This window comes from Squalius cephalus (assembly GCF_949319135.1).
Source record: "Squalius cephalus genome assembly, chromosome: 3".
NCBI classification, from domain to species: domain Eukaryota; kingdom Metazoa; phylum Chordata; class Actinopteri; order Cypriniformes; family Leuciscidae; genus Squalius; species Squalius cephalus.
The window spans coordinates 11,010,712-11,026,474 of NC_137124.1; positions in this window are offsets into that span (position 1 = coordinate 11,010,712).

A 15,763-nucleotide genomic window follows, 5' to 3' on the forward strand; every position below is an offset into this window, starting at 1 on the left:
CTCGTCTTGATATTAATGCAGAACAAAGCGTGCAGCTTGCCATGTGTGGGTCATCATCATTAATTTTGAAATATTTCCACACTGCTGAGGCTGATATTGTGTCTGCTGCGGCCGGTGTCTCTATGCATTATCGGTCTTTGGTAACGGGATATTTTTACGAGTACAAGTACATGAGCTCGGTATCGGTATGCATCCCTACTATTCACTAATGATCAGTGAATATCTAGAGTAGATTTTCCCCTTGCTTTGATGAGCTGTATGAATAAAATAAAATAATATTTATGTTTGTATTATCATAGACATTTTTTTTTTTTAAATTGAAACTTGATTTTCACCACTTTAAAAACATCTAACGTCTTTTGAGGCTATAGATGTTGGCTAACTGCAGACACTGTCTGGAGGAGCAGACGTACGTTTCTGCTCTCAGATGTCAGACCCACAAAGCAGATCAGCACTGTGGCATCCCTAGTTAACACAATAATCCAGGTTATGTTGTTCCAAACCCATAAGCCTTTTCTTCATCTTCGTAACGCAAATGAAGATATTTTTGATGAAATCTAAAAGTTCTCATAGTTTAAGCACAGGTTAGAGTGATGCAACATGACATATGATAATAGAAATGTCTTTCTCTGTGCATTACCTGATTGATGACTCTGTTCTTTGAGGAGCAACAGTTTTCAAGAAGAATGGCAGCATTTACCACCTGGCCTAAAAAATATAAATACACAGTAAATTACATCATAATAAAACTAAGTACATTGTAGATTTCTACACTTACTAGAACATTGAAACAAACAAAAGGAGAGAAATTTACACTGCACTTTAACAAATATGATATATTTATAAGTAGCCTACGTTGCTAAAACACACCTTTTCTGCCTCACATGAATCAAAAGTCAGCTGCAGTTCTTCCTTAAGTACTGTATTTGATAGGGCTGGGACTCGATTCTGAGGCGTTGAGAATCGAGAATCGATTATGTATTCGGATAGTTTGTTTGTTTGTTGATTCGGAGGTTATTTTACGTAGGCTTATGCTGTTCACAATTTTGACCACTGCACAGACTTGTACGAGATAATAGATCATGACGTGATCGGTCTTGATCTGATTTTCATTTTAAATAAAATGCTATTAAAAAAAAAAAAAAAAAAAAAAAACTTTTCTTTCTATTAGCCAATGATAATCCTGAAAGAAAACGAGTTGAGAGCACGAATCAGTGGCTGAGAGCCTATAGTAAAAAAAAAAAACCTTTTACGTGCATCAGATTAATCATACTCTTATCAGTAGCCGCGTTTCCATACCCTTCAAATTGTGCAAACTGAAATTGTGAATTGAAAATACGCCCAATGGAAACACGTCAATTTTGCAAAAACTACCATTTATCGCAAAAAAAGTTTTTACGCTCGCATGAGGTGGTTTTTCAGGCAATTCGAAAAAGAAATTTTTCGCAAAACTGCAATGGAAACAGTTTTTGCGCATTTACAGGTCACCTGACATAGATGACGCGGTATGTTTGGACAGAATACGAGACAGAGTTATTTATTAAATTCATAAAAGACAAAAGAATTACAGGAATACTGAATTCTAAACCTCAAAGTAATGCCACAATCAAGACCTCGAAGCAGATATGAGGTAAAAAAAAAACAGAAACACCAGCCGCTCCAAGTATAAGGGTCTTTCCTTAACATTAATGATTGGATGACACACATACGTCTCCTTCGATTAATAATAATGGCCAGTGCAGTGGCTGAGATATACATAAACCTATCAACATCTGTCGCCATGATTTTTGGAGTGACTTATCGCGAGAGGAGAAAATTCCGTTTTAGTTGAATAACATCGGTTAATGGAAACGCCGTCATTTCGCAATTGTTTTTTGTCGACATTTAGAAAAAAATCGCAAAAGTTTTGTGCAAATCTGTAATGGCAACACGCCTAGTGTTGATGTTAATGTTCTGGATATTTCAGTGTACAGTTTGCTTTATAAATTAATCCTGTGCTAAGCAAACAGTTAAAGGAAACTTCATCATTCAACTGAATTGTGCACATGTATTTTAGATACTTCATGTCTAGTTGTCATTTCGCAATTGTTTTTTGTCGACATTTAGAAAAAAATCGCAAAAGTTTTGTGCAAATCTGTAATGGCAACACGCCTAGTGTTGATGTTAATGTTCTGGATATTTCAGTGTACAGTTTGCTTTATAAATTAATCCTGTGCTAAGCAAACAGTTAAAGGAAACTTCATCATTCAACTGAATTGTGCACATGTATTTTAGATACTTCATGTCTAGTTCCATCCATGCAGTAAATGCATGTTCATGAAAAAGCATGTTCATTTTTTAAAAAAACAATACTGCTGGACTGTGACCCATTTCAGGGGGAATGCAGCCAAAATTACATTTTAAAATCAATCAGAGTTATAGAAATGTATCTTCAGATTACAAATACAGCTTCATATTATGAGAATACTACTTTCTACGACCATAATATCATATCCTGGAGTTCTCGAAAGAGCACAAGTTGAATTTGCTCAGCGAGTTTACTCTGGCGTCTAGTAATGATGCTCATTATATGCCCTTGTATCCGAGCTGCACCAATCACATCGGGTTATCAGATATAGGCAGGCCAGAGGCTAAACAGATGACGACAGCGCTGTGATGTCGAAGTCATTAGTAAACATTGCAAGATGGCTATGAATGAACACCAGGGGCCCGTTCTTCGTACGTTGCTTAAAACATCCGAGATCAAATTACACATCCAAGATGATATCATCGTGCTAATCATGATCTGGCTAATTAGGTTCTTCGAACACACCTGCCGGATATGATTAGTATAGCTGGAATGAGTTATCTAAGATAATTGCGCGTTCATGCGCTGGTTTAAAAGGGGATATGTATCGATAATAGAAACACTGATCAGCAACACTGCTATTGGCTGTTCAGTGTGGCCAAAGAGCGCACACAGTTTTTCTCCTCAGCAGAGCAAGATCTAATAGTCTAAGTTTATTTGGAATTTTAATGTTTAATCAAAACGCCAGGGAACACCTCAAAGTCTGCAAAAGCCAGGAGAGAGGGCTGGCAAAAAGTAGCCGACAATTTAAATCCGTTAAATTGTGGCCATGTTAGATGTTTTTATCACTTATTAGCCTATATATTTGTATTTTAATAATTGCATAATTACTTTGTTCATTGTAATGTCAGAGTCACCACACTAGAACATGGGAACAAATAAAAGTGAAGTACAAAATTATTCGACATAATGGTAATTTTTAGTTATATTATAGTCTCTTTTATAAAAGGCACTGTTAAATAAATGGTTGTCTGTTTATAAAAGCAACCAAGAAAAAGGCTGAGAAAAAAAAGAAAGAAAAGATCTTAGTAGCCTACACTGTAAAATAATTTTTGCTGCATTAAATTAAGGCCGTATAGTCATTTCAACTGTTAAATCTTGAGTAATGATGAATTGCTTTGACTTGTGAAAGTGAAAACTGATAAACTTATGTTAATGTAAAAATATTTTGCCATGAGTTATTGATCACATTTTTCCAGAGTGTAGTTCATTGTAATGACATTGTGTTTTCCTCTTTTGTGCACTTTTACATAATACACCAACACTTGTATCTGTTCCCAAGAAAGTGGTGGCTGAAATATGTGCAGTAAGTGGACATTTTCTAACTTTCCAAAGTAAAGAAAGTATAAGACTTTGTAATGTCCATTGGTTTCCATTGCACTGGACAGTGAATAAACCCTCTCAGATAACTGTCATATGGAGGAACTAGCCTACCTGCAAGTGCATAAATAACTTTACTTAATTTATACTTGTATGCTTTATGGCTGCAATATAAGTTGCAGGATTCTACATCTACAGAAAGGCCTACAGAAGAGTCTGCACAGACAGAGGAGACATAGGCCTACAGGTGGGCAGTGTATAGCCAACTTTTCCTTTTTATTTGTTGCATGAGGCATGTGTCTAATATCTCTTGTTGCAGGCACTTGACCACTGGCTTTTCTTTACAAAGAACAATTGAAATAAAACTCAAGGAACTAAGCATATTTGTCTTTTATTAAACATTTAATGAAAAGTGTTTTTTTTTTGGCAATGTTGTGTAATCTTCCCTTTAGTTAGCCAAAGTTCATTTCATTGTGTGCCCTTGTCCTGGCTAGAGCTGCATTGTAACCGGTTTGGGTCAGGGAATGGGGTCATAAAACACCTGTCTGCAGGAACATGTCATAATCACCTATGAAAAAATGCAGTTCTGTTAGGATCAGCATAAGTGTATGTAATACAGTGAGCTTGATATTTAATTGTGGAACTTTCCTTACCACTTTCAAATAATGTGAATAAATGTGAATCTCTGAAAATTCTTAGGCTAAGTCATATACAGAATGATCCTGGCCATTTTGCTTTCACATTTGTGATATGGAAGATTTTAGTCAACTGCCTTTTTTTATTTGATATAATATTACTAATCTGGAATATTAAGAATCACAATAGTAACTGGGCTGCACATTTACATTGTGAACCCCCTTTCTGTTCACATAATCCCCTTCATTGAGGCCTTGATGGCAGTCTATGGTCTAGCCTATAGTCTATGGCAGGGGTTTTCAAACTGTGGGTCAGATTGGGAAGAGGTGGGTCGCGCAGTCACTATTGGCTGCAGCTAAATTTACGTTTCATGAATGACACACACACAGACATTTTGCACGATGTACCAACGTTAAATAGAAATCGCTATGAGATCGCATTACACAGGAGAATTCAAATGTCACGAAAGGCGCTGCGTTTCCCAAAAGCATCGTATGCCTAAGTAGATCGTAAAACCGTTGCCACTTATGGTCTCTACGATCAGCTTAGCTCCCTATGCTTTTGGGAAACGCAGCGGAGACCTGAATCAGCCTTTCGTGACATTTGAATTATCCGGTGTAATGCGATCTCATGCAGAATGCAGAGCAGTGATTGGAGTAAACGAGTTTCTTCTTGTTAATAATGGGCACAGAACCGCTTAATGAACCGCTGAAATTGTTAACACAACATGTCGCAAGCGCGCGCTTCATGAAACAAATCGCACTGATTTCTCTGTCGTCTGTTCAACACAGCACTGTTGTCTTTCAGAGATATGGTCGTCGTAAGAGTGCGTTGTTTGCGTTCCCTTGCATGCATTTTGCTACAATGCAAAAAATATAGCCTATATATAAAAAGTATTTCACATGTACACACACGAGCACGAAAGCGTTTTCTGCGCTGAACAACGCAATGAGTTTAACAACACTCGCAGCATAAATATTAGTATTGAAATTCTAGGTCCTGGGCCTACTGTCAAATAAAATTATTAGTCTATATTATTATATTTTGGTGGGTCTTGAGATAGATTATTCTTGTCTAGGTGGGTCCTGGAATGGAAAAGTTTGGGAACCCCTGGTCTATGGTACCAATAACGTTACTGAAGCCTGAGTGACACAAGCTGTAATCGGCATGGTCATGATTGCATGATCTTCATAAAAAATTATGATAGCTTAAAAAAAAAAAACTGCTTTACAACATTGGGTCTTAAGTGGCTTGGAAATGCCACAAAAAAACCTAAAACTGTTTTTTAAACCTAAAAGCACCAGGTAAACTCCGAATGACACGACAGACAGCACTTTCCATCAAGTTCTCCGCATCTCCAATAGTGTAAAGGAAAGAGCCACTCGCAAATAATCTTATTTAGGGCAATGCCAACAGTTTGTGCTGTAGTTAAAGCCCCACTAGGTAGGAATTCCGTTTTGGTCAAACAACGACCCCTAGAGTCGCTGTGGACTACTTGTATTTAAAGGGATACTCCACTTTTTTCGGAAATATGCTCATTTTACAACTCCCCCAGAGTTAAACAGTTGAGTTTTACCGTTTTAGAATCCATTCAGCCGAACTCCGGTTCTGACGGTACCACTTTTAGCATAGCTTAGCATAGATCATTGATTCTGACGAGTCCAGTAGCATTTCTTTCAAAATGACCAAAGAGTTTCAATATTTTTCCTATTTAAAACTTGACTCCTCTGTAGTTAAACCGTGTACTAAGATCGCGGAAAATGAAAAGTTGCGATTTTCTAAGCCTATATGGCTAGGAACTACTCTCATTCCGGCGTAATAATCAAGGAACTGTGCGGCCGTACCATGGGTGCAGCAGGCGTAATGATATTACGCAGCGCCTGAAAATAGTTCTAATAGGTTAGACAAACTTAGTCCCGGTCACGTTGGAAGAAGTTACCGAGCTGGGGACTATTTTCAGGCGCTGCGTCATATCATTACGCCTGCTGCACCCATGGTACGGCCGCACAGTTCCTTGATTATTACGCCGGAATGAGAGTAGTTCCTAGCCATATAGGCTTAGAAAATCGCAACTTTTCATTTTCCGTCGATCTTAGTACACGGTTTAACTACAGAAGAGTCAAGTTTTAAACAGGAAAAATATTGAAACTCTTTGGTCATTTTGAAAGAAATGCTATTGGACTCGTCAGAATCAATGATCTATGCTAAGCTATGCTAAAAGTGGTACCGTCAGAACCGGAGTTCGGCTGAATGGATTCTAAAACGGTAAAACTCAACTGTTTAACTCTGGGGGAGTTGTAAAATGAGCATATTTCCGAAAAAAGTGGAGTATCCCTTTAACGTTACTGTCGTAAATACCACTCGCGCAGAGCAGTCTCTTCACTCACGGCCTGATCCCCTCCCCCCTGTATACAGGTCCCTGTTCAGTCGGATGGAAGCTGTAACGAGTGGAATAAGGTGTGTCCCCTTTAAGAGCTGCGCGCGCCCTGTTTAACTGTCGGCAGTCTGTATTGTATGTGCGCCTCGAACACCCCGTAAGCGGGTTGTTTCTGTTTGATGCTCATTCTTGTCCTATTTTTGTCTATCAAGTAATGCTGTGGACGGTAGAACGTGTTACAGACAGTTACACGAGTTCGATTGGGGAATAAACACAACGCGTTACAATCGTTGGACATCGAACAAGCACAGCTAGCCTCCGAAGATGTCTACTAATCCATCAACAAGAACGCCAGGTGCTTTTTAGCTTACACCAACGAGTGAAAGCTTGTCCGAATGATATACAATATAAGCAATATACTTACAAGTCCAACAGCATGTGAGGACGTGTTGGGGAAAGTGAGGTAGCCTATGCCGTAAAGCAGTCGAATTTTGTAGTTCTTTTTGTGCTCGGGTTACTACCCGAACCCCGAAGTTTAAAAGTATGATTAAAAACGATACAGACCCCGTCAGGCTATGGCAGACGTGTCATTCAACCTATTGTAAGTCGATGTACCATCACAAGAGTCTTGGAAATATATTATGAAGGTTGAAAAGTTACCTGGTGCTGCTTTAAAGCCCGACTCCGACAACTCGAAAATGTGCGTTTCCAACAAATTAATAATGTAAACGACAATCTCACGAGTCACGAGAAAAAATCGTGCTGCGCTGGACTTCCCGTATCAGCTCCGCTTAAGAAGCCGCAGTCTAATCCTGTTAACATGAAATAAGCCTGCTCCCGAGCAGGTTTAAGCTTGCGCACCTGTTGCTATGACAACAAGTCCAGGATGAGCGTCGAAGAACCAAACAATTCAAGATCATGCCAAATCGGCAACAATCAAATCCAGCTAACTGAGTTAGCGACGTACGAACAACGGGCTCCAGTTGTTTGAAACGGCTTTGGCCGCTACAATGAACGACTTAGACTTGGCTTTTTGTCTGTTTTGCCGACTGGATACGGCAAGAGTCTAATCTACCAGTTAGCTCAGCTGGTAGCTAAGCATATGGGGCTTGTTGTGATTGGTCATAGTGTTATCCAGGGTTGGGGAGTAACGGAATACATGTAACGGCGTTATGTAATCAGGATACAAAAATCCAGTAACTGTAATCCGTTACAGTTACGTCAAAAAACGTTGTAATCAGATTATAGTTACATTTTGAAAAAAGGGGGAATACTTTCAGGATTACAATGGTTTCATTTAAAACTAAATAAATATGTATTTTGGCATAATAACACTATATTAAGCGCTGCTTGATTATACAGTAGTTCCTGGTTCTGTTGCCAGTAATGACTCACGTGTGCCACGCGCTCCTCAGACGCAGATTGAATCACTGCTGCTAGTAGAAATGATGCTGCCTGCAGTTAAATCGCTTTTAATTCATGGAAATTCCGCTGCAATTTTTGTAGAAATTAGGAGAGTAGCTTTTTTAGTACCCAAAATGTCCTTTCTTAATCTTTTCTCACGTAACGGGATGTTCACTGTCACTAGGTAACGTAGGGGAACTCCCACTGCCAACGCCCCAAGTTCAGTCAGGCAAATTAAGAAAGATCACGGCTTTAGTCAACATGTAGGCCTATTTTAAAATAAACTAATATGTAGATTGTGTAAAAATTTTAAATGTTGTGTTTTTATTTTTCAGTTAAAAATTAGTTAAAAATAAAACAAAATAATCTGTAATACCATACATTAGCCACTAGATGTCTGTATATCCCTTTACATAAATATATATTCAGGCCTGTGTGTACATTTTGCAAATATTGTACACTGGACCATAATAAATCTAATAATAATTTTAAAAAAAAAATTTTGTATAATATTTCTTCTTGCTTGACTTTATTTATATATGTGGCCTTGAAGTAATCCAAAAGTAATCAGTTACATTACTTTCATATTATAGTACTTGGATTATGTTACTGAATACATTTTTTATTAAGTAATTTGTAACTGTAACGGAATACATTTTTAAAGTAATCCTCCCAAGCCTGGGGTTATCCAATTGCGTGCAGTGATTTTTTTAAATGCATGCTTGGTGCTAGCCTAGCACATAGTGAATATTTAACAAATAGCTATAACTTCTTAGAAATGTATGTAGTAGTTGCTAAGTACCAGTTAACAGTTCTCAATCTAGCTAAGATAGCTAGACTAATTTTACAACATAAACACACTCAGTTTAAATCAACAACGTTTAGGCTAATCTTACTTTTTGGTAATCTCTCTGAAAACACAGGACGCTGTCAGCGCAGACAGGCAGTGGCCTAGAAAAAACGGTTCAGAAAAATTATGACATTGAAAAACTTTGCGGTTGTGTTATGGTAAACTTGTTATTTACAATGATTTTATGAATTCGCACTTACCTTCGTCTGATGTAAATCTCACAGAAAATGCCGGACGCTGTCAGCGCGCAAGATTTGAATAGAGGAGCGGGATAAACGGCTGGAAAACAACGTCGGCCTAGAAAAAACAGTTAAAAAAAACTGTTACAACATTAAACACATTTGGATGTTATGTTCTGGTAAACATGTTATATAAAACAGTTTTATGAATTCACACTTACTATTTACGTTTTCTCTGCCTAAGAAAAAAAATACGAGACTGTATTATTATTTTTGAAAATACGACGCTCTGCAGCCTGTAGTGCGATGACGTTTGTTTGACGCGCATGCGCGAAATTGGATGTTTTTTTAACAAGCTATTATTATTATTATTATTGTATTGCAATTCCACCATCGGTGCTTGATCGCCAGAGTTAATATTGGGTTACTGTTTGCGTGCATGTACAGTAAGTGATTATTGTCTGTATTTCGTGTTTATTGTTTAGAGATCGTCCGTTTATTCTTATGTTATGAAAAGTAGCCAATTAGCATAGCTTGATTACCTGTGTAATACCATGTAGTCTATAGTGTTTCTACATTATGTTGATGTGAGATGCTTGTGTATATCTTATACAACACGTTATTGTTGGATATTAGTGTGATTTAGAGATGATTATTAACGTGAAATGATCAGCTGCTCATGCATATTGCATGCCCTGTTAAACAGCATTCACGTGGTAGTAGCGCCCTCTTGTGGAGATGTACAGAATAATCACTTAACATGGTTCAATGCTTTATTAATGAAATTGTTAGAAATATTTAGACTGATTACTCTTTAATTATTTAAATGGATGTTTATATTTGTGGAATATATGTATGTATATTAATATTTTTTATTTCTGTTGTATAATTTGTTACAGAACCACAAATGTATGCCCAAGTTCTTCAGTAAATTAGTAATCTACATCCTGCTGAGAGTCTCTTCAATTAAGAATTCATAGCCCTGGCTCCATGGTGTCACACCAGTCTGGTGTGACCATGGGTGTGGCCTCCAGGAGGAAAGTGATCTCCACAGATGCCTCCAACCTAGGTTGGGGAGTGCTGCACGAGAACAAGCCTGTCTCCGGCCTCTGGTCGAGCCCAGAAAAGAGTTTGCATATCAACTGCCTCGAAATGAGAGCGGTTTGTCTAGCCCTCGAGGCGTTTCTGCCAGACCTGGCGGGACACCATGTCTTAGTCCGAACGGACAACATGTCGGTAGTGTCCTACATAAATCGCCAGGGCCGTCTCAGATCAGGCAACCTGTATGTCATGGCCAGGAACCTCCTCCTCTGGGCACAAACCAAGCTGCTCTCCCCGAGAGCTGCTCACGTCCCGGGCATTCAAAATCGGGGTGCGACATGCTGTCCCGAGACAACACCCCCCTGGGAGAGTGGTCTCTCAACCCTCAGACAGTCCATCTGATCTGGAGTGTGTTCGGAAGGGCGGAGGTCGACCTTTTCGCCTCAGAAAGCAACACTCACTGCGCAACGTTCTTTTCAAAGAACAGGGATCTTTGATCTTTGATCCCTCTCTACGCGTTCCCCCCCTGTCTCGATGATACCACAGGTCACCAAGCGGATCAGGGAGAGCAGATGCGCGATCCTTCTAGTAGCCCCCCTCTAGAGAACCTAAGTTTGGTTCCCAGCGCTGGTGCAGATGTCGAACACATCCCCCTGGCTGATACCTGTGAGCAAGGACCTCCTCACGCAGGCCAACAGGGAGATCTGGCACCCTCGTCCCGACTTGTGGACTCTCCATGTGTGGCCCCTCAACGGGTATCCTGGGACCTCCCAGAAGGAGTACTAAATACCATCACTGAGGCAAGAGCGCCTTCTACTCGGCGCCTCTATGCTCTAAAGTGGTCAGTGTTCACCAGCTGGTGCGCAGCTAGGGACCTCGACCCACGTTCGTGTGTGGTACCAGTGATACTCTCTTTTCTTCAAGAGCTTTTGGATGTGGGACGCTCCCCCTCCACGCTCAAAGTATATGTGGCAGCCATAGCAGCCTACCATGGCCCTGTAATGGGCCGATCACTGGGGAAAAACTACCTTGTTGTTTGTTTCCTCAAAGCGGCCAGAAGGATGAACCCCGCGGCCCCCCCTTCTATACCAGCATGGGACCTCTCCACGGTCCTGGGGGCTCTGAAGGGGCCACCATTTGAGCCGCTTCAGTCGGCTGATCTAAAGCCTCTTTTGCTAAAATCTGCTCTCTTCTTGGCTCTGGCGTCAGTTAAGCGGGTAGGCGATTTACAGGCACTCTCCATGGGCCCGTCCTTCCTAGAATTCGGTGTGGGTGACTCAAACCGAGACACAGTTACGTACCCAAAGTGCTCTCAACCCCGTTTAGAACACAGGTCATCACGTTGTCGGCACTCCCCCCCTCGGTTGACGACGGGGAGGTTAATCTGCTCTGTCCAGTCAGAGCCCTAAAAATATATCTGGAGCGTTCTGCGCCGTACAGGCACTCGGAACAGCTCTTCGTGTGCTTCAGAGACCGGACCAAAGGGTTACCGGTCACGAAGCAGAGGTTATCAAGATGGATTGTGGACACCATCTCCCTGGCTTACAGTCTCACAGTCTAGTGGCCCACAGTCTCTGTGGCCCTCCAGGAATGTCCCATAGGCGTTAGAGCCCATTCTACAAGAGGCATGGCCTCTTCATGGTCCTGGCCACATTTATCAGATTTTATAATCTAGAGGCACCCTGGTTGCAAGCTCGGGTTCTCTCAGTATAATAGTCTGATTGGACGATGTCTAAGCACTATTAATGTCCATAAGCACCTGTCCCAAGGGGTAACTTATAATATAGAGCTTGTCTGGCACTGGAGGGGTTCCAGACCTCTTATATGTCGACTCATGTCTGGTTCTCGCTGAGATTCATTACCCTTTGGGAGTTTTTGATTTGTGGCTTGTGTCTTTCTGGGTACCTCGGACTGTTCGCCCAGGGGGCCAGTTCTGGCGTGCTGGACGCCAAGCTGCCTGATTCGTTCGTACGTCAGAGCCGCTTCGCCATAGGTTTGTGCAGTTGCCGCAGTACAGCCAATGGGCGAGCTTATCGCTCTGCTGATGCTCGCTGTGCAGCTGCACTGCGTTTTAAATATAGGCTTCAATATTCTCGAGGAAAGGAGTTTCCCCACTGGGTATTATCTACGCAATACTCGTTCCCTACTCTCAGGGAACCGAGGTTACGTTAGTAATCGAGTACGTTTTGAGTGTTTTAGATGGTGTGAAAAGCAAATATAGCCTAATGAATAAACATTTATTTGACTTGACTGAGGCTTGATTCTGAGGCATTTTATGGAGGACCAAACCTGCAGAAATTAAAAAAATAAATAAATAGATAAATAGATAAATAAATGTGATAAATAGATAAATAAATGTGATAATAGGAAAATAAATGTGATAGATTGATAAATGTGATAATAGGAAAATAAAGAAAGAAATAAACTACTTGATAAAATAAATATGATCATTTTTAATCAAATTCATTTTTGTATTATTTTTTCCCCTTAATGTATTATTTTCTGCTTTTATACATTTTTACATTTGTTAAAAATCGTTTTAACTTTTATTTATTCGTTAATTATTTATTTATTTATTTTTATATTTATTCTTACATTTATTGTTTAAATTTATTTATTCATGCATTCATTTATTTATAGATTTATGTATTTATTGATTCATTTATTTTTACATTTATTTATTTATTGATTCATTTATTTTTACATTTCTTTGTGTAACATGGAAATGAGGAAGGCGGTCCTTGTGTAGCTTCAGTGCATCATTGGTTGAGAGCGGTTGAGAGCTCACGAATAGAATCGTCAGGCTTAGCTAATAGAGAGCCTAAGTCCCTCCCCTTCCGGTCGACCACCATGGGACCAGAGCCCGTCTACGGAGAGCCTGCCCACTCCCTATTAAGTCCTATTGTACCGAATTTTGGTTGTAGTTCCACCAGAGCTCCACTGGGGGCGATCGCCATGAGTGCAAAATGAATGGGAGTCAATGGGGCTAGACGGCTAAATTTGTCTCTTTCACCCGATTGCCGTTGAGAAATCTCAGATTTGATTGTAAGTTTTGCAAGTTCAACATGGGTTTTAGGTCAAAAGTTGAATGAACGAGTACTTATGTCGTTTTGATTTCTTACAGGTTGAGTTGTTGTTGCCCATAACACGCTAGCATTCTGCTAATGAACGCCGATTGGTCAGTGAAGGACTGATTACGACCAGAGATACCGCTTGATGGCATCGTGGCATCCGAAGCGGGACCAGAAACAAACAAAACAAAAACTCTTCTAGCACGTGTATTTACCTGTGTCAGCTGTGTTGTCGATGCCTCTAGAGAAAATAAAGTGCAGAGCGCGAAAGCACCAAAGCAACTGAAGGATTGCCATAAAGCAGTATCTCTGGTCGTACGATGTGTATGACGTCATTGACACTTTAAAAGACTTTTTAAAGCAAATAAGTGACTCTAAAAAATCTAACACCCAGCAATGTGTAATTTTTTTGCATCTCCTTTCGAATACAACATTCAAATTAGTAGACAAAAAATTATATCCTGAGAAAAGTGGATTTTGAGGGGTATACTGCCATAGACCTCCATTCATTCTGCACTCGTCATGTGAGCGCCCTCATATGGAATCAGAGTGGAACTGCAACCAGTTCAGAAGCCGGAAGTGTAGTGAGAGTGAAACTTCTCGCCATATTAGACATTCTCTGATGGGACCTTATTTCGGAAAAACATTGTATGGTAGTCAATGGCGAGAGACAACAAATATTTTGATCTCATTTGAATTGTGCCCTGATTTACACATATGATGTTTGTCAATTTAAAAGATACATTTTAAAGTCAAGAAAGTCGCAGCTTGATATAAAACTGCTGAGGTATAAGACTGTGAAAATACGTAATTACAAAGACTACAAACCCAGAAGGCGCACACGCGACGTCATACCTTTTCTCTCAATGAATGAAGCTAACTTTACTGAAGCTAACGTCAGTCATTGTTTCTATAGTCTTACATTATAATCGTAACGTTACGCCGTCATGCCTGAGTGTTTTGAGCCAGAATACACACATACGAGCAACGGATCTTGTGACGCACATAGTGCGAGACAAGAGATGTAGTTCATTGAGCAATTTTCACATAAAACTAAACGTTACTCTTCTGTTTTATGACAAACTGCGACTTTCTTTACTTTCATAATTACCTTTTAAATTGGCAAACATCATATGTGTAGTTCAGGGCACAGTTCAGACGGAATAAAAAGATAAGTTATCTCTCGCCATTGACTTCCATACATATTTTTTCCGAAATAAGGTCCCATGAGCCGGAAGCGGAGGGGGGGCTTGGGCGTCGTGACGTCATACTTGGCGTGGCGGCCATGTTGATGGCCTCGCGAATGTAAACATACAGCAAGTCGAACGAGGAGAAGCAGAGTTGGGAGAAAGAAAAAAGATGTTAAAATCCCGAAAAGGATGTGGAATTTACCGGGATACGTTAAATAGGGAAACCAGGGACCAGTATGTGGACAAAATTTCCTGTAAAATATCCCGTATTTTAATAACTTACTCTCATAACATTAATGTTAGCCCTTCCATCGGACCTGTCAGTCTCTGTACTGTTGTCCTGTTGCCTCTTGCCCTTCCAGAAAAACAGATGTTTTCAAAGCATCGTTTTGCTTACTTGAAGGCAACCTCAGCGTGATATTGGCCTTTTTAAGATAACAGCGTGGTTGTTGTGAGAGCACGATTTCATGCCAATCTGTAAGCAAAGTCACGTTAGACCTAGCTTCACAACTCGCTTAGTTAATGCTGCAGTTTTGCAGAGGGATAGCAACAGAAAGATGAATGTTGAAATGTTCATTTTTCGGGATATTTTATAGGAAAATACTAAAACGGGAAGACAGTGGGAAAAGAGCTTAAATACGTGAGAAACCCGGAAAAAACGGGAGGGTTGACAGCTACTAACTACACTTTTTTTAGTCTCTCACACACCCCACCACTATCCAATAGAGGCCAATATCACGCTAAGGTTGCCTTCAAGTAAGCAAAACGATGCTTTGAAAACCAAAACCAAATAAAAAAAAAATAATAATAATTGAGAGGATGATTTTAGATATGTTGCTTTATTTATTTATTTATTTTGTCAAAGCGTGGACTCATATTTGGGTCAAATGAATAGAAAACTGTTCTGAATACGCTTTTGCATGATTCTGCATCTGCGCCGCCACATAACACACTGCCAAAAATAATGCTTGAGGGGGAACTCTTCCTCTTCCATTTCTACACCACAGAATTAGCAGTCAAGTGAACAAAAATCTTCATTTTTTTGCACTAATATATAAAAGGTAATACACATGAAATTAATTAAAGCGAGTAAACTACGAAAACTCACGTAACGCAATACAGAGTGAGAAAGACAAATCAGGACCAGCTTTATACATGCATTACCATGACATTGTGTGTTACGTTTTTTATTTAAATCTAAATATTAAAATAGTAGCCATTTTTAGGGACAAATTATTTATTATATGTATTCAAATTACACATTATTCCCATTATTCAGTGGAATCAGATCACAATAGAGTATAGTAAAGTTTCAGTTTGCAAAAAAAAAAAGGGAAAAAACAAGCAC